At 37.8% G+C, this 21,652-nt stretch overlaps 1 protein-coding gene across 4 annotated transcripts in view; it reads right to left on the bottom strand.

Annotated features, from left to right (window-relative positions):
• tgo (Aryl hydrocarbon receptor nuclear translocator homolog tgo) overlaps positions 1–21,652 on the bottom strand; it is a 316,871-nt gene that overhangs the window by 23,743 nt on the left and 271,476 nt on the right. The gene's annotated exons all lie outside the window — the stretch shown is intronic.

Genomic DNA, 21,652 nt, shown 5'->3' with positions numbered 1-21,652 from the left:
AAAATATCGTAGATTCAATGTATGGATAATTAAAATATTGTCCAAAATCTGCTTTGTATTGAAATAGAGTATTGGTTACGATATTTCAAGATTCGGTCAACCATTGTGAATAATTTATAAATAATAGTATTTTTAGAAGTATAAGTTCATTCAAAGAAAGAAAAAAAAGAGAACACTTTAAAATAGCTATGAAGAATTAACTGTAACTACAACATAATACAGCATGTCCACAATGAGACTCCAACATTTTGAAAGTCTTTTCATTTCAGATTGTACAGCTTTGATTCCGGAAGAAGCAGAAGCAGAAACTCAAAAAGTTTATGTGGTAACGTTTTAGTGCGCGCAATAGCAGTAGTGGCACTGCAACAATCGATTGTTTGAAAATGGAGATTCCAAACGAGCATGCACAGGTTGTGTGATGGTATGCAGAAACAAAATCAGTTATTCAAGTGCAACGAAATTTTCGTCGTGTGTACAATAAGGATCCTCCGACATTCAAGACTATCAAGAAGTGGTGTGATCAGTTTTTGGCGACCGGCAATGTTTTGAAAGGACACGGTGGTGGTAAACCCATGGCGTGAAATCGACCGAGGTGCCCATGTACAAGTGCACTGAACTGAATTTTGTGAGTTACACTGAAAACTTGATGAGTTACATTATCATTTTTATGTATCGTAATTATAGTACACCAAACTGATTTTGTTTCTGCATACCACCACACAACCTGAGCACGCTCGTTTGAAATCTCCATTTTCAAACAATCGATTGTTGCAGCGCCACTACGACTATTGCGCGCACTAAAACGTTACCACATAATTTTTTGAGTTTCTGCTTCTGCTTCTTCCGGAATCACAGCTGTACAATCTGAAATTAAAAAGTTATAGAGTTTCAAAATGTTGCAGTCTCATTGTGGACATGCTTTACTTGTTTATCAACTTGGAAATTGCTGTGGCCAGCTGTCCTTCATTCTATATTGAATAATAAAACTTTTTTCTCGATTCAGTTTGAATATTATTTGTCCTCATGGAAATCATTATTATACAGCCCCTGGCCATATTATTAGATGCACCGCAATTATTTTTAAAATAAAGAGTTTTGAAGGGGAAAATTATACAAAATTGACCATTAGTTACCTGAAAAGTTTCCTGTACGTTATTTGAACGCTGGCAAATATGAGTAATACGTACAACGTAATGTAATTCGACACAGTGGACACTTTTAACAGTTCGCGTACTTTTCACATTAAAAATGTTCCAATAGGGTTCTTTGTGGCTGAACTTTGATTATTGTAATGAACAATATGAAAAGAGGAGGTACTTTTGTTACAAACAATACCTCCAACACCAAACATCATTGTTGTTGAACGAACATGCCACAGTTCAATTCAAGCTGAGTTGAGAGGAGGATGTCTTGGGAATAGTGAATCGTATTTGTGCTAAATTTTGCAGTCATATTGTTTTTGTACACTGTCAGTATATTTTTTAAATTGAATTATTAACATTAGGGAGTCATGGGTAAAAAAAAAAGTGACTTGACACCGAGAAAGTTTGCTGAAATTAAGACACTAATAAAGACTAAAAATGTTCTCTAATTGAGAGATTTCTCGAAGATCTGATGTGTCTGAATCATCTGTGAGGCGAATAAAGAAGAAAATTGAATATGGTGGACAGTGTGAGCCACAAAGAAAGGACAGATGTGGGCGTAAAACAATTTTTACCCCAAGATCCTTACGCTGTTTGAAGATTTGCCTCACAAATAGATTTGCGAGTACAAAGGAACTTAAAGATAAACTTGAAAAGAGTAGCATTCATGCATCTGAAAGAACAGTAAGGCATAGGCTCTCTGATATGAACCGAAAGGCACTCAGACCTGTTAAGAAGACAAAATTAACCCTTGCTATGATTCGTAAACATTTTCGTTGGGTAAAAGCTCACAAAGAAAGATATTTGAACTTTTGACTGTATGTTTGCTTTAGTGACGAGTGTACGTTTGAAATCTTGGGGAATAAATCTGTTTGTGAGAAGATGTCCAGGTGAAAAATACAATCCTGATTGTGTTGTGCAGACTGTCAAACACCTGATAAAATGTTATGATTTGGTCAGTCATTAGTGGCAAAGGTACAAGATGTCTGTATTTAGTTCAAGGAACAATGAGGCAAGAACAGTACAGGGAAGTGCTTAGAAGAAAGTTGCTACCTCAAGTAAGAGAATGGTTCCCAGATGGAGAACCGTTCGTATTCATGCAGGATGGAGACTCATGCCATACTGCAAAATCAATAAAACAGTTCCTACAGAGTGAAAATGTCCCTCTCTTGCCCAAGCCGGGAAACTCTCCAGATATGAACCCAATTGAAAATGTTTGGTACCTAGTGAAAAAAGAAGTGGCAAAGCAAACAATTACGATGAGAATAGGCCTAATTGAAAAAATAATTCAAGTGTGGAATCACCATCCTCATATGAAGGAGACAGTACAAGCACGCAGTGATAGTATGCCAAGATGAATCCAAGCACTGATAAAGGCCAAAGACGGTGGCTCAACCAAATATTAAAATTGACTTCCAGTCATATGTATTGTATAGGTAATATTCAAGAAACACAGTACGAAATTATATTTGTAATTATTAATGTATCAAGTAATTTTTGTTTTTTGTTAAGGTACACATGTATTCAATGTAATATTTCATGTAATAAAAAAAATAGAGAATAACAAAAAATTTAGACGAGATAATAACATATCCTTAAAATTTTGCATAAAATTTGGCTAGGGGCTGTATATATTACACTCGTGTAACAGCATGGACATTCACTTGCACAACTAGAATCAGAATAATAAAGTACAGTTACGCTTTTTTCGTTGGTAAAGGAAGGGGTGAAATATTTGTATTATTGTTTTCACTTCTATGAAAAAATTATTTGTACTCACTTTAAGAGTGTAATATGTAGAGTTACATCCATCATACTAAACTTAAAAAATGGAATCTTGTGTGATGCAATGACTCACAATCTTCAAAATAGTTGTTAAAAATGGAAATATGAGGCATGCTCGCCGCAATGACACCATCCCCCGGCTTTGAAATTTTGGCTTCAAGTTGACCCATGGGCTCATGTTTCCGGTCTGGTACCTTGATGTCTGTGATAAGACCAGGGAGTCGTAACGTAACGAAATGGAACGGTATTTTCAATTACGGTTTCCGTTATGTTACAACCAGAAACAGAATAACTTTTTTCGTGAACAAAAACGTTACCTCAGGTATATGAACATTACGTTACAGGTGTGCATAACGGTACCGAACCATAACTGATCTCTAAAGGAGTAGGTCTTCACGTGACACTTTAACGTTACATCCATTGCCGGCAACCAGTAACGTTACAGGGTAAGAAAGAGGTTCGTCACGTATTGACTAGTAACTTTAGTGTGTGTGGAAAGTGATAGTAACGTTACAATTAACCAGTAACTTAATTGAGGTCACGGCTGTAAAAACGTTACACTCCTTTTTTCAAAGCAACAACGTTATTTATAGCTGGTATCATACAGACGTACCGATGTTCAATACCGTGTCCGATGCCGTGTTCCGGAGAGAATAACATAGGTCTCTCGTATAATTGTGCTCGTTACTTTTGTAACGTTACAGTTCTTTTCCTCCACAAAAGTCCGTTTCGAAAAAGTGATACACATATCCCTTACGAATAGTAAATACCGTTATCGAAGGCGTTTTCGAAGAAGCCTCATAATTATGATCGGCAGCATACTAACATTACAGTACTTTGACCCCTTGAAAGTCACTAAGTTATAATACGTATTTTCGTTTTGGATGTCAGTGAAAAAATTAAATTGTAAAATAAAACGTTTGAAAACATCCGTAAACAAGATTCGGCGTGACAAAAGTTCTGGTTATTGGAATTTACTTATTAACTATGTATTTATCACAAATATATTTATTTTCTGCATACTTATTCGCTTTATGTGAATTTGTTCTAATTTGATTATTTATGTAAGATGAATTTTAAAATGTGCGTTCACTTTATACGATAGCAAAACAATCGTTTGTTGAGGGAAAACGTTTATCTCTCTCTCTCTCTCTCTCTCTCTCTCTCTCTCTCTCTCTCTCTCTCTCTCTTTACATGTGTTACATCATTTTTTTTTAAAAAAAATACAGTTTGGCAATGAGAATGATTCGTGCTTAGATTAAGTTGCTGAAGGACGAAACATAAAGGACCAACCATGTTCGAGCCAAAAAATCATCCGTACCACGCGTTCGTCCACCTAAGCGAGAGGCAAGCTTTCTCCTATCGGAAGACGAAAAATAATTGCTTGCTGCGCGACCTTGAGAAGGCGAACCGAACTGATAGCAGCAGCACCACGGAAAATCTGAATTCTGAAACTTTGTACACGTGACCTTCGATCACGAAGCATCCGAGTAGACAACGCCTTGGGGCGATATGAAAGGCACTTTTGGCAAGTAGAAAATACGTAGAAACGAAATGTTAGATGGAATTGTTGTACGAAACAAATAAAGAAAATAAAAGGACAGTATATTTTATCATTTACAGGGCCCTCATCGGCTTACAATTTTGAAAATTACGTTCAGTAATTCATGTCTTCTTGGACAGGAGGTGCATTAAACTTTTTGGTGTAGAAACAGACAGAACGCCCGCCTACCTACCACGTTTAAAAGAAGAGCATAGACAGACAAAGTAATTTTCAAGAACGCAAGAATGGCAGTCGACATGGACATTTAGCAACGTGTGACTGAGAATTACAAACGGAACGAAGGACAAGTTTCTTCAAGAAACAGTAATTTTATAAAACTTCCTATCATTAACTCAGTTCATCCTTTTATCCTCTTTTGTTTGTTATACTGTTGTATTATTCATGTTTTATATCGCTTTTCTGCCACTTGTAGATAATCGCGACGATGAAGATGAATGATGATCATATTAAATCTATGAAGGGATGCTTACAAAAAAAAACAGCCATACCCAGATGTCTACTCGAACTTGAAATGTTTGGTACAGAGTGTATGAGTGGATTACTAAACGACTTCGGCCTTCGAGGCTACGGTTTCAGTTGCAACATGCAGTATAATTACGTTTCTACTACTCTGAATTGACCAAAGCATGTGGTATGTATCCTTCATTTTTCTTAAAAATCCCCCTTGATACATGAGATACTACGAATAATTTCAGGCATACCCTCGAATTCTGATTGCCTGGCACTTTTTTTTTTTTTTAACTAAGTAATGAAGTGACGTTTATATTCATATTAGGCCTACGACTAGCTCGAACTAAAAACTCTTGTGAAATACTGTGTATATGTTATCCTTGTGAAGTGAGGAACTTCATATTTTGCTAAGAAAATATGTATGAAAAATTATATTTGTAGCTACTACTTGAAGAATTCAAATTATTATTATGATGGAATTTCAACTTACGTATACTCTGCATATAATGTGGTATATAGTTATCGGAGAGGAGTTTTTGTCTCGCAGTCAATTTATTTTTAGTTGAGGAACTCGAGAGTAAGTTGGAAATATATAATGACCCACGTTGTAGTGTGCTGTTCGATTAATCAGAATTGGAGTGAGAGAAATCTGTAGTTAAGGTCATTCAACACGTCAATTTGTAACTGTGAATGCAAGTTTTTTTCGATTTAGCAGGAAATCAGTCTGCTATTGTTGTAAGTAATAAATGGAAATATATATATTTTCTGCTCGAGTAGGAATCCGCAGCCGTTATCCAATCAATCAGTTTCTGTGTGTGAAACTTCTGTCTAGGAAAGCTACATACAATTTGCTTTTAATAACAGCATCTTCAAAATAACCTATCAATTATTGTCATGCCAAGTAATGTTTGATTTTGATTTGTTATATTTAACTTTGGTTTTATGCCACTTTTGGCTAATCGCGAAGACGAGGATGGGTGATGAAATGACAAAATTGATGAAAGGACATCACAATGAAAGTAATGCACAGGCTGGGATCCGAACTCGTGACCTGTGGCGTCGTATTGCACTGTGCTAACCACTCCGCCACGGAGCTCTGCAAAGTAATGTTTGACCATACATTGTTCATGAAATAAAAACATAACACATAGAGTGGCTCACATTAGTAAGCGAATACGTAGCATTTTGCTGCATTTCTTCACAATATTTGAAAATTAACAACATGTACATAAATATAAACGATGGTGAAATATTTATACGCATTTATTAAAGTTATATGTCACTTTTTTTTAAATTTTGGGTGCGTCACGTTATACGGGGTGCAGCCCCTTACCATAACAAATAACATAACTGTAATGTCGCATAACTGAAATATTAAAATATTCTGACTTAGGTTAAAAGCTGAGGCTGTAAAGAGGCACTCAGCACACATGACGGAAAGCAGGAGAACACACAGAATTATACTGGCCATAGGGCCAGTCGCCAGAGTCTCGTTAGTCTGCAAAGAGCAGTCCAGGGTGTACTACGTGGAATGAAGTGGAGGATTGGGTGTAATACGTGGAAGGTCACCCCTTACACCCCTGTTACGTTTTCAAATCTGAAAATAGTTATTTATGTTTGGATGTGAAAAAAGAGATCACTTTAATATTCACACAAATCGTGAAAGCCTTCTGTTTCTGTTAATCTACGTTTCCATTTTGACAAGTTCCAGACCCATGACGCGCAACATGTGCCGGCGCATGTTCCACGTCATTTAGTGCACTATTTCTGCAAAATACGCCCGCAACAACACCGGAGTGCAGGACTTGATTGTAGCGTTGTTCCATTGTGCTTTAGAGTAGTCAGTGTTTCTTCTCTTGTATTGTAATAATTTGGTGGTGATTTAACTTGTGTAAAGATGAACAATACAACTATGGCGGGTTTTGTGGTTATGGCAGGCGCGTACCATGAACTTCTAAAAAAAAGAGGCGAAAACGACCTAGATGGTGGATTAGAAGTTTTCTAGCGAAAAGAAATTCGGAAGGAGCGTATAACTCGTTGATGAGAGACTTACGTCTTCAAAGTGGATACGAAAACTTTGTAAGAATGACTGCAAATGATTTTGCATTGTTATTAAATCTTGTTGGACCACAGATTGTAGTCGCGTCGTCTGTTTCTACTCTAGTGCGCATGCCCCAGGAACTTGCTGCAGGCTGTTTCCATTGTCCGTGGTGCATGTTGTGCGTCTTAATCGTTTGGGGCAATTTTGTCCCCGGCACTTGCGCCGCGGCATGTTGCAGACAGTTTCCATTTCAACAAATGCTTGGCACATGCAGCGTCGCATGCCGCGCGTCATGTTGCGCGGCAAATTTGTGGTAATGGAAACGGGGCTTTACATAGTTTTTTACCGGTCAACTACAGTGCGGGGAAGGAACAATTGATGCTACTTCCTGACTACATTTGTTACCAGTAGCTGCATTGCTCCCTAACTGAAGTACGAGAAAAATGGGTAACAAAAAAAAAATACAACATTTGACGAACGGCAGCTATTTATTTTTACCGTACCTAACCAAAGGGTGCAGGTACAGGGAAATTGAAAATGTTAAGTACACGTAAGCGTACCGTGGGTGACGCAATAAAACGTAATGAAAAGGAAAATGAGGTACATTCCGTATCTCAGAAAATTCAACCAACAGAAATAGGAGAACGAAATATACCAGCTTCAGTATAAAAAATCAAGACCCTTTCCTCATCCCCACCCCCTTTCCAAACCAAGGGCTCCGAAAGCAGCTGTGCAATTTGGAGTAGGCATTGGGACTGCTGTACGGTTCTGTAGCGTTTCGTCGGAGTTGTAGTTTGTCCGAAAGCGAAATTCGTAGAAACATGCTACAGTTCGTCCGCGACGGTTTAATGAGTTGCGTTTCGTCCGAGCCTGGCTGATGATGAGTCACACCTTGACTAACCGGTAGCAGCGGTGGAATTGGTGACCAGGATACCTCAGTTCACAACTTTTAAAACTACATTGCATAGACAGCGGAGTGCAGACTGAGGCAAATTGTCGAGAGAGAGGTCCCGGGTTCGATACCCGGTAGAGGCACTAGTGGTTCGGATCCCACTTTAAACTGTAGGTCCAATCCTGATTAGCCTTAATGTGCATAAAGTGGACTTAAAACAACAAATCAAATCAAAACAAATCGTCGAGAGGAAGTGAACTTGGACCTAGAAATTTTAGTCATGGCAGATGGCAACACTTTCTTACTATCTGACAACTATGAAGGTGAGATTTGCAATTTCCAGAGGGAAAGAAATATTAAAACAACAAAAAAGTATTTTCTTCGATGGAGCATTTAAGAGTGTTAGCAAGAGTTTGCTTCATTAAACACTATTAGGATGGTAGCCCTCGGACGAAACGCTACTTGGTCAGGTAACCGTAAGTTGCCTGTTCCTGGAATTCGGAAGCGAAACGCTACGCCATGTGTTGTACACCCGAAATGGTAATCTGGTGTTTCAGAAAGCGAAGATGTGTATGAGCGACGAATGCTGAAACTGATGAAGGGACATTCACAGAGAACACTCATGCGCAGGTCGGGATTCGAAACCTGAACCCCTGGCGTCGTAGCGCGCTGTGCTAACCACTCTGGCACGTAATATATTTTATTTACTCATTTTTAGCTACTTCCTTTTAAACTAACTAACTAACACTCTAGCTTTCTTAAACCCGAAGGATCATGGCTGCAGCAACACAGGCCTTCCATCTTTCCCTATCTTGAGCAAGATCTATATACTCTTTTCCATCCCTACCGATTTCTCTTAGGTCCATCTCAACGTTGTCCCTCCATCTTCGTCTTGGCCTTCCTACAGGTCTCTTACCATCAGGTTTCCCAACAAACTCCTCTTTCCTCTCCCATTTGTGCCACATGGCCTGCCCACCTAAGTCTTCTTGATTTAATTATTCTAATAATATCTGGACATGAATACAAATTATGTACTTCTAAATTATGTAACCTTCTCCACTCACCTGTCTCCTCATCCCTTTTAGGTCCAAAGATTTTCCTAAGGATCTTATTTTCAAATACTCTCAATTTATGTTCCTCTTTCAATGTAAGGGACCAAGTTTCACACCCATATAATACTACAGGCAAAATTACTGTTTTGTATATTTTAACTTTTAGTTTCTTAGATATTAAATGAGAAGACAAAAGTTTATGAAGAGAGAAGTAACATTCATTTCCTGAATTAAGCCTACTTTTTATTATATTAATATAATTTTCATTTGTTAATATTACTCCTAAGTATTTGAAGTTGGAAACTGGTTCAAACGAGTTGTTATCAATAATTATATTTTGATTATTACCTAACACTTGGTTTCGGCCTGTAAGCATATATTTAGTTTTCTCTTTGTTAACTTCCAAACCTATGTCTTTAGCAGTTTTGAAAAATATTTTAGCATTATTCTTAATTGTATTTATATCATCCCCTAATAAGTCTACATCATCTGCATATGCTAACAACTGAGTCACAACATTTAATTTTAGTCCTTCGTTAGTTTATTTTACCTTCCTAACAGCGTATTCTAAGGCAAAATTAAAGAGCAATTGATATAATGTATCTGCTTGTTTTAACCCATCATGAATTGGAAATTTGTCAGACCCATTAATACCCACACGAATTTTACTTTCTGTTTCACTTGTGCATACTTTTATCATATTAACAAGCTTCTTAGGTATTCCAAACTCGACTAATATATTATATAATTTATCTCTTTTGACCGAATCATATGCTTTTTTGAAATCAATGAATAGCTGATGGACATCTTGATTATATTCCCACTTTTTTTCAAGTGACTTCCTTTTACCTACGCTAAAAAAGAAATTAAAAAATGAATATTAGTCTTTTTTTCAACATGTCCATTGAGAATGTAAATGATCTGTCCGTTTTTCATTTTGTCAGGAAACCTTTAAAGTTTGACATTATAGTTATTGGACCTTTGTCGCCATTGCACTGAAAGTTTACATCATTGCAAAGGTTGATATATCTATTTACCAGATAGAACACTGGAATTGAATGAGATTAGGTAGTTGTTCTGTAATGGAGATAACACAATTCCATTATAACTTTGTCATTCGGTAAAATAATCGATTACTTTGATTTCACTATTATTCAAAATGTATGTATCTGTTAAAAGCAAAAGTAAGAACCGAAGTCCACCATGCCAGCAACAATACTACTTCTAAGCAGCTCCCACAAGTGCCTGAGGTTAGAATGAAAGTTTGTCTTGTTTTAAGTTCACTTGTATGCACAGATAGGCTAATTGGGAGTGGACCTACAGTTTAAAGTGGGAAATAAACCACTGTGCCTCCACCAGGAATCGAATGCAAGTGGTTTCTCATACTCAGATAGTAATTGTAGTTGGTTGAGGGAAATTGTAGGCTGCAATTGTTTCATCTCTTATCGTCTGATGTCTACATACAAGCAATTTTGGTATATTGAGTGTGTTTTTCTTTCATCTACGCAATATGGCAGCAGTCACGAGAATGCAAACTCAAGACAGGCACACAAATTTGGAAGTAGTAAATACTGTATAGATGAATGAACAGGGCAAAATTTAAATTAACACACAAGTATTGCTTTCGAATATCTTAGCGACTGTGGAGCAAATTGTGGTTTTGCATTAAAGGGAAGACACGCGAATACCACCACTCACTCGTGCATGCAGTGATCGAAGTGGTAGTTTGTAGCTAGGGTGGAACGAGCCTTGGAAATCGGTCGGGAAGTTGTTTGTTATTGTTTCACATAATTTGTAGGTAGTCACACGTAGTCTGAGAAACAGAAAAGTCACACATACAAGAACCTTGCTTGCAGGCCACGGACAATAATCTTCATGGGTAAAAAAGTGTAGCTTTCCTGGCGAAGTGTTCTCGCTCGGCTTGCGAGCCAGCTTAAATCGGCGTTAGCGTCCAGTGTTTCGGGCGCATACATTGCTCCCACCATAAGGTAGAGAGCATCCTGATGAGAGTAATGTAAGCGCTCCAAACGTTGTACGCTAACGCCGATATAACCTGGCTCGCAAGCCGAGAACACTGTTGGAATCTCCACAGGCATATAATAAAAATGTATCATACCCAAATGACACAGCTGGTGTAATACCTAACGTGCCAAATTTTGGAAAATAGGAGCAGATAGCGTGTGTGAGAACCAGAGGGACTTAACTCCAATTTATAAAATTTATAGGAGAGGAAATAATGTATTCTTAGGAATATGACTCCTAAACGTGACTCCGCCTTACAGATAAGAATTAGAAGTGGAAAAATGTCGATTTACTCCAAATACTCTTCAGAGGATTTTTTCTAACAAAACTGAAAACAGCATTATTGTAGTTACGTTCCTCTGATTCCCGTAGGACGATAGGTGAAATACATTTAATATGTGATGTTTGAAAGAAGTTGTGTTAAGATGTGAAACATGTAGCCCACAGCCATGCTGTATGAAGAAAGCATAGAGGATAAGCTCCAATCACACTTAATCTAGGCTCACAACAAAGATAGCGGCTGAGTGACCTAGCGTAATGAAAGGCAAAGAGAACAGTTAATCATTGGAAGAAACAATGAGTTTCATGTTTAAGATCATTCTGCCATATGTATAATTAATGCAGTTGCTTATAAAAATAAAAATGGTCCAAAATGCTTCAAAGTAATTTAAAATATGAGGCGTTGCGGATACGAAGGGCGAACTCAACAAAGTGCATTGTGAGGGAAATGAATTTCAAATTGCCAGACACAGTGTGAACTCCATAAAAAACTTTGAAAATCACGCATGAAACATTCCGATCTACTGTTACCAAGTTTTTGTGGAGCTCGAACTGTGCCTGACAACTTGAAACGCATTTCCCTCACAATGTACGTTTGTTGAGTTCGCCCTTGGTATCCGCAACGCCTCATATCGTCTCTAGGAAAAACCATTCAAACTAAAAACCACGATTTTCATACTAAATAGAAGGCATTTTCACCACATACTTGAAATTAGTTTGAGAAAATCTAAAATAAGAGGAATTCCTATCCCTGTTTTTTTTTTCAGGGAGGGGCAAGCAAGGTAGTTTTTTCCAAGCGGGGGGGGGGGGGGGGGCAAACAAGGTGCATGTTCCCCCATAACAGTGTTGCCTCCTCAAAAACCATTGCTTTAATTTGAATTTATCATGTTCATGCAATAATTAACATATGTTATTGTAGCTAAAATGCAATTGCGCGATACAGTGATGGACAAAAGTAATCATACAGTGGAACTGAAAGGAAGAAAGGACGAATTGCAGCAGCTAGGAAAACAATAAGGAAGTCAAAACTGTTAATGCTGTACCATGTATGCACCAAACAATATATTGACAACAAAAATAAATATCAGATGCTGATTGTAGAAAAATAAAATACAAAACATTCTCAATACCCGCTTCTTTGGCTGGACAAAAGTATTCATACACCAACATAAAAGTTCACTTTGAAGAAAAGAAAGAAACAAATACCATGTCGTTATAATTTAGTATGCATTCCTCTGTTATGGAGAACAACTGTCAGTCTCTTTTGCATAGAATGAACAAGAGGCGTGGTTATTTCAGATGTAATATTGTGCCACTCATGCAAAATGACCTCTTTCAGTCTATTCTTGCTTGTTATGTCATGTTTTCGGAGCCTGGTTTCCAAATAGCTCCAAAGATGTTCAATGGGGTTAAGGTCGGGGGACTGAGGTGGAGTTTTGAGTGTGTGGGGAGTATTATATAACAACCAAAGGTTGACAATCTGAGCTGTATGTTTAGGGTCGTTGTCCTGCTGGAAGTAAAAATCATTCCCATGACCCAAATGATCGATACTCTGCTGCAAATTGTTCTTCAAAATATCCAAATAGACAAATCTATCCATAGTTCCCTCAATAAAGACGAGTTCTCCAACACCTGAGGCTGACATACAGCCCCAGACAATAACGCCACCACGTCCATGTTTAACTGTAGCCAAGAGATTTCGAGGCTCAAGCCAGTATTGGGCTTTCTCCACACCAAAATTCTACCATCACTATGGATAATATTAAATTTACTCTCGTCCGTAAACAACATTTTATCCCAGAAGTCCAAACTTTTACTCACATACTCCTTTGTAAATGTTAATCTGGCCTTCTTGTTCTTCTTACTGATGTATGGCTTCCTTCTAGGTACCCTAGTTCTGTACCCTGCTTGGTTGAAAGGCGTTCTAATACTTCTTGAGGACACTTGTTTTCCCAGGTGTTCGTGAACATGTGCCGACACTGCTGACGATGTTAATTTTTTTTTTTTTTTTTTATCGTTCTCAACAGTCCTTGTTTCTATCTCGAAGTAAGTTTCTGAGGACGCCCAACCCTTTCCCTATTTATCAGCACTTTTGTGTCTTTATATCGTTTGATGACTCTTTGCACAGTCTCCCAACTATGTCTGCGATTTCAGAATATGATTTCTTATTGTGGTATAATGATATCATAATTCTACTCTCTTCGATCGTGGTTTCCTTCCCTTTGCGGTCCATTTGACTTCCTGCAGCACGCCAACACCAAACCAACCACTTCCTTACACAGATGCAAGTGCAGTAAATAAATACCTGGCACAGAATGATGGAAACGGTTGTTTCACGAACTTTTTTTGGGATTTATAACCTGGCGTATGAATACTTATGACCATCCAGAAAGCAGGTTCTCTAAGGATTACCCACATTTCTCATGACAATTTCAGTTGTATGCACACAGTTGCTTTGCGTTTCTATTCGTGTCATTCCAATGGAGCATATGTGCTACAGACTTGACTTGCCTTTACGGTCTTCTTTGTATAATAACATGTTTCATTCAGACAATGCCTTTGTATGAATACTTATGGCCATGACTGTATATATAATTTTTGGTTGACTTTCATTTTCCAGGTGGGTCGTGCCTTTGCCTCTCTTTCGGACATTCATGCAAAGGTTCTATTTTTATATCGCGTCTACCACTTTCGGTTAATCGCGATGGTAAAGGATGTGATAGGTGATGGAAGTGGTATAAAGACAAATGACCTATCCATCCATATTTTCTAATCCGACATTAGACTTCGCAGTGTATTACGCTAACTAATTTGCCACGGGATCGACTTCTTCGTGTTTGTCTGCTCATCAAATTATTGATTAGTTATTCAAACTATATAGGTAGCAAAGCTATATAAAATAACGAAACAGAAAAAAAAATCCACTTGACGTCTTGTAGTACTATCATCAACCTACAATTTCATGCTCTCAAATCCACACAGAAAACTTCTTGTGGCATTAGTTTTACGGAATGGCCTTGGGGAATAAACAACGCCCATTTCCTGGTTCAGCTCGAAACAATGCAGGTGCCTTATCGAAGCTGCTCTTGAGCACGCAGGGTTTCTAACCTACTTCGCCGTAATTCAGTTGTTGTATCTTGTTTAATATGCTGTATTGTACAGCCAACCGCAGATTAAATAGGAGGAAAAAGATTTTTCCGACGGAAAATAAGTTGGCAATGCTGCGAACACCGAGGCATTCTTGATAAGACGCCTGAGGAGGGTCGAGAAAACTTTCCTGAAAAAGCGCAACCCCAGTATCGAAGGTCATGCTACACGTGGATTGGCAACTTTCGGGAGCATGCTGTCTGTCTACACAATTCTACCCAAATACCTGTTTGAAAATGAATCTTCTGCTCGCACTTTATTTTTCAAATGTAGTTCTGACATTGTAGTCATTTTGCAATTACTTTTTTTGTTCTTATTTTGCTTTGCTTTTATGTCACTTTTATAATTAATCGAAACTATGAAGATGGATGATAAATAGATTAAATTGATGAAGAGACACCTAAAACATATATTTACAGACCAGGACTCGAACCCGGAACCTAAAGCGGATAGGTTGAGGGTGGGGGAAGACCATCAATAACTCCCGGCCACGAACTGGCTTATAATTTTTGTAATTTCTCAGGATTATTATTTGTTCTGTTCATGCCTGCTTTCGGAAACTTAAGTTATAAGTGACACACTTCGTTCGGTGGGGACAAGCCACGTATTGTTTGAGAGGAGGGACACATCTCGTTCATATACTAGATACAATCATGGACTATACTTCAAATGGCCTCCCCGATGGCGCAGTGGTTGCGTCGTCGCCTAGTAATCAAGGGGTCCCGGGTTCGATACCCGGTGGAGGCACAAGTGGTTCGGATTCCACTTCAAACTGTAGGTCCAGTCCCGATTAGCCTTACTGTGCATAAAGTGGACTCAAAACACCAAATCAATCAATCATATACTTGAAATGTGACGTGCTAAACACTACTTTCAGATGGGCATGGCAATTTTGATATACAAGTTGCATTTTCTCTACTTAGATTATTTATGTCCAAATGTTATCCTAATAGATAATCTCGCAACAACGCAAAATGTTTAAATTGACTCGAATTCACAATGACTCATATACAGTGTGTTTATAAATGAACAATAATAATAAATCTATTTATTACCTTACACGGGCAAAACTTACACCGTAAGCAGCAGCAACTGTCCAAGTTTATATAACTTTATTTAAATTTGTATAAAGATAGAAATCGAGAGGGGGCTATTGCCCCTCTGTGCCCCCTTGCAGGTGCTCTTGGCCGTCTGGAAGAAATAGTGCACGAAAGACGTGAAAACTAAATCCATCTTGAGTATCCTTTTGTCTTGCTACTCTTAGATTCTGCAACCTTTCTTTCTTTAGTCCAATGTTTGCCTTCCTTACCTCCTAGAATTGATTTCTGTACAAGTTTGAGGGCTAATCTCCCCTGCCCCCTGTGGTTGTGCCACTGCACCTTCTTCCGCCGTTGTTCCTTTGTGAACTTTCATCGGCTTCAAAATACTTCATTTTCTTCAAGAGCACAATATCGTTTAATAAGCGGCGATATGATTCCTCTACCCTAAATTTCTGGATTAAAGTATATTAATATAGGGGCATGGAAATCTGGAAGGGGGGGCGAGGATGGCCACCTCTCCCCTTTAGAAAACGAATGTCAGCTAAAAGTATATATTTCACACGTATAATTTGATTTGTAATAGTAATTTACATTAATTATTATAATGGGGATGCAGGAATGCGATAATTTCGAATACAAGTGGTGTTTCTTGAGGGGGCAACACTATTATCGGGTTAATATGCTCCATGGCATATTTCCCTGCTTCTAAAATATCGACAGATGTCCATGCTTAGGGGGGGGCATTGCCCCCCCCCCCCTTGCACCCCGTTCGCACGCCTATTGCTACTCATTTCTACACTAGTTGGACGCTTAATTCAATTTCGAGCCAAAAATGTAATTTAATATCAAATCAGGGTTGTTAAAAACGTCCACGAACCCATAAATTCTAATGGGTTCTATTGGGTTCCGCAACAAGACCGGAATCTTTTTTATCGCACAGTTTAAATTCGGTCCAAGTTGCGTATTCTTTAATTTCAATATGGAACTTAGACCGTCTTTAAATTGATCCGGAAAGAAGGTCCCTGTGCCGTATTTCAATTGATCCGGAGAAAAGGTTCCTGGAACGAATTGAAATATTTTAAACATAAAAAGGCTCTTTACGGTCCAGATCCATTTATGCTTGCTAATATTCCCTGCTGAACCGGAATTGAATTGATTTAAAATTCCTGACCTTTTAACAACCCTGGTTGAAATTCATTTTTTTACAAACAACCATATTTTTAACGGCTATTTCACATTAATCCCATACGATATACTGAGTTATTTTTCGCAATGTTCAAAAGAAAGGTAAGAGATTTTGGCTTTTTCTTCCTTGATGTTAAATAGATTATATTTGTCACGTGCCTATAACGTTACTAGCTAACATTTGTGAATTGTTCTTTCCTTGTAACGTTAACATCTACCATACTGAATTTATTTACGTTCCTTATGCAGATGGTATGTACCCAACTGCATTTTGTTCCATTCCGCTACAGTGGTTTACATGTTGCTACATTCCTATGTAACGTTAATTAACATTTTGCCTTTCACTTCATTCCGTTACGGAGGATTGCATTCATTACGTTCCTATGTACCGTTATTTACTACCATGTTGCATTTCGTTACGTTTTTGTAACGCTAGTATATACCACATTGCATTTCGTTACTACAAATGTGTACATTCCTTGTAACGGTAGTATATACCATATTGCATATTACGTTATGTTCCAATGTGCTCATTTCGTTCCGTTCCTTTATAACGTTAATATCTACCATAATACATTTTGTTACGTTCCTTGTAACGTCAATCTATAACATATTGCATTTCGTTACGTTACATGGGTACCAGCAGTGGAACCATACTCTTCCTCCTACAAAATGGAACGTACCGTGTAACGCAAATTGGGTACGTTACGACTCCCTGGATAAGACTAATGAATATAAACAAATACAAAAGAAGTTTGGCATTACCTGTGACCGACGGCATCACTCAAGCAAACATGACCAATCGCAAGTTAACTGTGGAACAAACACCACTGAAATATCATTCGGGAAAATAGTTATTTAACCTTTAATACAATTGTATAAAATCCAGTCCCCAGTAAAGGCTGTTTCTGAACCACAGTTTCAAAAGATATGCTTGAATGCTCAAACTTCATGTTCAGACAATGCATACCATCTTATTGTGCCATGGGTATGCATGTGTAGGGCTATAACACTTCTCAAGTGCTATATTAAGATCTGGACCTCTGACATAACCTCTAAAATGGAACCACATGGTCAATCAATGTTTTATTAATCAGTGATATATTCTCCCCACAGTGGGCTGCCCATTGGAAGGGGGTGTTAGTGGTGCTCATCACCTCCCACTTTTACAAATTATAAATCTTCAGAATTTGAATTAAGCAATGTATTATAAAATTTGCCCATATTTTACATTTACCTGTATTTTTGTTCTTACACTTTGCTCCCCTGAAAAACATAAAATCAAGGTTTCAATGTGAACAGAGGAAAAGATGGCAATAAAAAAGAAGACACCCATTTATGAAAATACCTAAAATTCATAGCTTTTAATATCAGGTAAACAAATTGAAAAATGTACGAGGGAAGTCATTAAATAACAGGAATTTTATTCTAAACTTCATGGAGATTTATGCACAATGAAAATTTGTGTTTCGGCACTCAAAGAGGTTCCTTAGCAACATGCCATAAAGGTGTCATGATGATCAAGCAGTATGCGGCTGTGCAGTAGCGCATACAACATGGCCGCTCCACTGTTGACTTCCACCGTAGAAGAGCAACGAAGTGTTATTCGTTTATTGTGGTCCGAGGGAGTGAAATCTTCTGAAATCTACAGCAGAATGAAGGTTCAGTACAGAGACAATTGTGTAAGACAGGGGAGAGTGTATGAGTGAGTGGAAAGATTTAATGATGGAAGACGAAGTGTCAGTGATGAACATCTTAGTGGGAGGCCAGTTTGCGTGGCAACCGAGGCAGTGAAACAGCAGATCGATCAGCGAATCTGTTAATTTAGTACACTTTCCCCTGACTTAAACAATTGTTTCCGTACTGAATCTTCATTCTGCTGTAGTTTTCAGAAGGTTTCACTCCCTCTGACCACAAAAACGAATACCACTTCGTTGCTCTTCTACAGTGGAAGTCAACAGTGTAGTGGCCATGTTGTACGTGCTACTGTTCACTCTATTATTATTAGTCTCTAGTAGGGGAGACTGGGGTAATTAGAACAGGAAACAGCCTGTAGAAGTTCCACTGTAAATTACTCAGAAAGTTACTGATGGATTTTTTAAAAATTTCTACCATTTAAAAGGACATCTTTTGCATATTTTTGAAAAAAATAATGACCATACCTGCATTGCAAATACTCGTCCAAAAAAAAAAAATTGTCATGACACCATAAAATTGTTCCAATTACCCCATTTGGGGTTAATGGAACATAAGTTAGAAATTTCAACTGAATAGCTTTAGATTGCTGTTGCGGTAATACGAACATCATATATAAATGTCCCATTTACCCTGCAAATTTGAACACAATAGCTCTACTTCTTCTGGAGTTATCAATGCTTGTTTAAATAAAATCCCAAGTTAACGTCTTTTTTTCATAAAGTTCAATTTCCCAGCTGTGAAGCAAATATGTGTGAATGAAAATCAGTGTTCTATGATTTATTTGAAAGGTTACAGGCCATTCTACAATGTAGTAAAGAAAAAACTTCTAATAGTTACATGTACAATCTAGTATACCCAAGCGAAATCAAGCAAATTACGCAATGTTCTAATAACCCATTTGCAGAAATTTTTGGGGTAATAAGAACTTTGCTTATAAAAACCAGGCAAATTGCCCATAGACAACCAAACTCACATGAAATGATGTGTGTCCTTATGTTTTATTATAGGGGTGAAGAAAATTTTGAAAGGGTTCTTTCATTCACATCCAGTATATGCAGAAGCAGAGAAACACCAAGCATGCGTCACATCATTTTTACAGGTGTATAATAAAAGTCAAATAAAACTTACTTTTGTGTAGTTATTCCAATAACAAATTTTCTGCATGTAGGTTTAGTGTAGGTACATAGGTATGAAATGTTATTACACCAGTCTTTTCGTTTTAAATTATTCTACATTAACATGTTCCAATAACCCCATGTTCTAATTACCCCGGTCTCCCCTATTTGTTAAAAACAAATAAATACAGCTTTAATCACAACCAAGGGAATTATATTTGTTTATTACCCCATATGCTAAAATTAAGCATTTTTTTTGTATTCAAAGATTCAATGACTATAATAGCAGTAACTGGGGGGCCCCCCCACTTGTGTAGTCTGCCCCAGGGTTCCCACGAGTCTCGCTACACCCCTGAGTGAGGTCATGGTTCACCAGTCTCAAACAAAGTGAAGTGGCAACCATCAAAAATAAATGTTGATTGTTGCAAGAGGTGTGGTGTACCATGAATTTCAGCCTCAAGGACAGAGAATGAACCACAACTTTTACAGTGAGGTTTTGAAATGAGTAATTTGTCGTCCCTGACCTAACCTGTAGGCATCTGGGCAATGGGTCCTCTTGCATGATAATGGACAGTGGCATCACGTGCGGTTCACATACGGGTGTTCACAATAAAATTTTTATACTCAATGGAGATTTACTTCTCTCCCTTGTAACTTCATCTTCAATTGAAAAATTAAAATAACAGTTCAACTTATTTTCAACAATTTCCCCCCAAAATCACACTATATTTGAAGTAATGCAAGATTTTTTTTATTCAATTAACACCCTTTTAATTACATAATTTACAATTAGTAATGGCTAGTGCAAACTAATTACATATAACATGCAATCTCAGGTATGTACAACGCAAGACTACCATACTTCGCAATCTACTTTCTATTACACGGACCATACGTTAACCAAGGACATTAATTCAGCATTGAAAACACGTACATCGTTAGCAGGACAGTGGGGAGGATGCGTCCAGTCCAGAAAAATGTATTTTGTGTATTAAGATATTCGGGTATTATACAGAATAACTCAGTTGCGATGCTTATGATTGAAGTGTCAGTCAATGTAACATTGCTCATATTCATTCTTCCCTTGTGTTTCGTATTTTTCCTCCTAGCGTCATTTTGCCATGGTTCAGAGAGATTGATTTTCGACCATTTAATGCAAGGGTCCCCAAACTTCTCTGCTTCACGGCGCTCTTAGTGTTTCAAGATTTTTCCGTGGCACCCAGAATGCAGCCCCCCCCCCCCAACACTTTAAATGCTCAGTTACTTGTAAGATTGCATGCCTTAAGTTAAAAATTAAACACGTATTTCAAATTCAGAAACAATTTATATGGAAAAATGTACTAAATAAGCACACATATTTGAAACATTCATAGCATTGACTAACAATTCAGTGACATTCATAGCATTGACTAACAATTCAGTGAAAATATTGGAACTTCAACCAGTGCCCCTGAAAGTCAATCACGGTGCCCCAAGGTGCCGTGACACACACTTTGGGAACCACTGATTTAAAGCATATAGTAACATCTGTTCATTGTCATCATTAACATGTTTACCCGTTGTTGCCTTGTAATCGAGGGGTCTCGGGTTCGACACCCGGTGGAGGCACATAGTGATTCGGATCCCACTTAAAACTGTAGGTCCAATCCCGATTAGCCTTACTGTGCATAAAGAGGACTTAAAACACCAAATCAATCAATCAAACATATTTACCATCCTTGATCTTATGCATTGCACGAAACGAATCGTTCCAGAAGCAGTCTTTTGGAAGAGAGTCGCTTGTATATGTGCAAATGGTAAAAAATGCCCAGGATGTGTCCTTTACCCATCCATGCATTCGAGTGAATTGATCAATTACAAGAACTGTCCGATGAAAAAAGAATAACAATTCTCTTTTAGATATATTTATATATTTTTTAAATGTATCTATTGCAAACAAGACTACTTACTGATCTGCCCGAATAACTGGCTAAAGAAATTGTATGTGTGTGTGTGTTCTTTAGTCACTTATTCGGGCAAATCAGTAAGTAGTCTTGTTTGCAATAGATACATTTGCACACGAACTCGCTCCTGAAGAATGACCGGCCGGCTGAAGCCTACAATTGAGGTCTAAATATTACACACAAAATAAATTCTCACTGTGGGTCAAGTAATTAAATGCTACACACCGACGCACAATGCTCTTAATAACGATATCAAGATAAATAATTCTAATTAAATTCTACATCTATGTAGCGCAG

This window comes from Lepisma saccharinum, chromosome 11 (genome assembly GCF_977018435.1).
Source record: "Lepisma saccharinum chromosome 11, izLepSacc3.1, whole genome shotgun sequence".
Lineage (NCBI taxonomy): Eukaryota > Metazoa > Arthropoda > Insecta > Zygentoma > Lepismatidae > Lepisma > Lepisma saccharinum.
The sequence above is the reverse complement of the archived record's forward strand: the minus strand, read 5'-3'. Positions and strand labels throughout refer to the sequence as shown.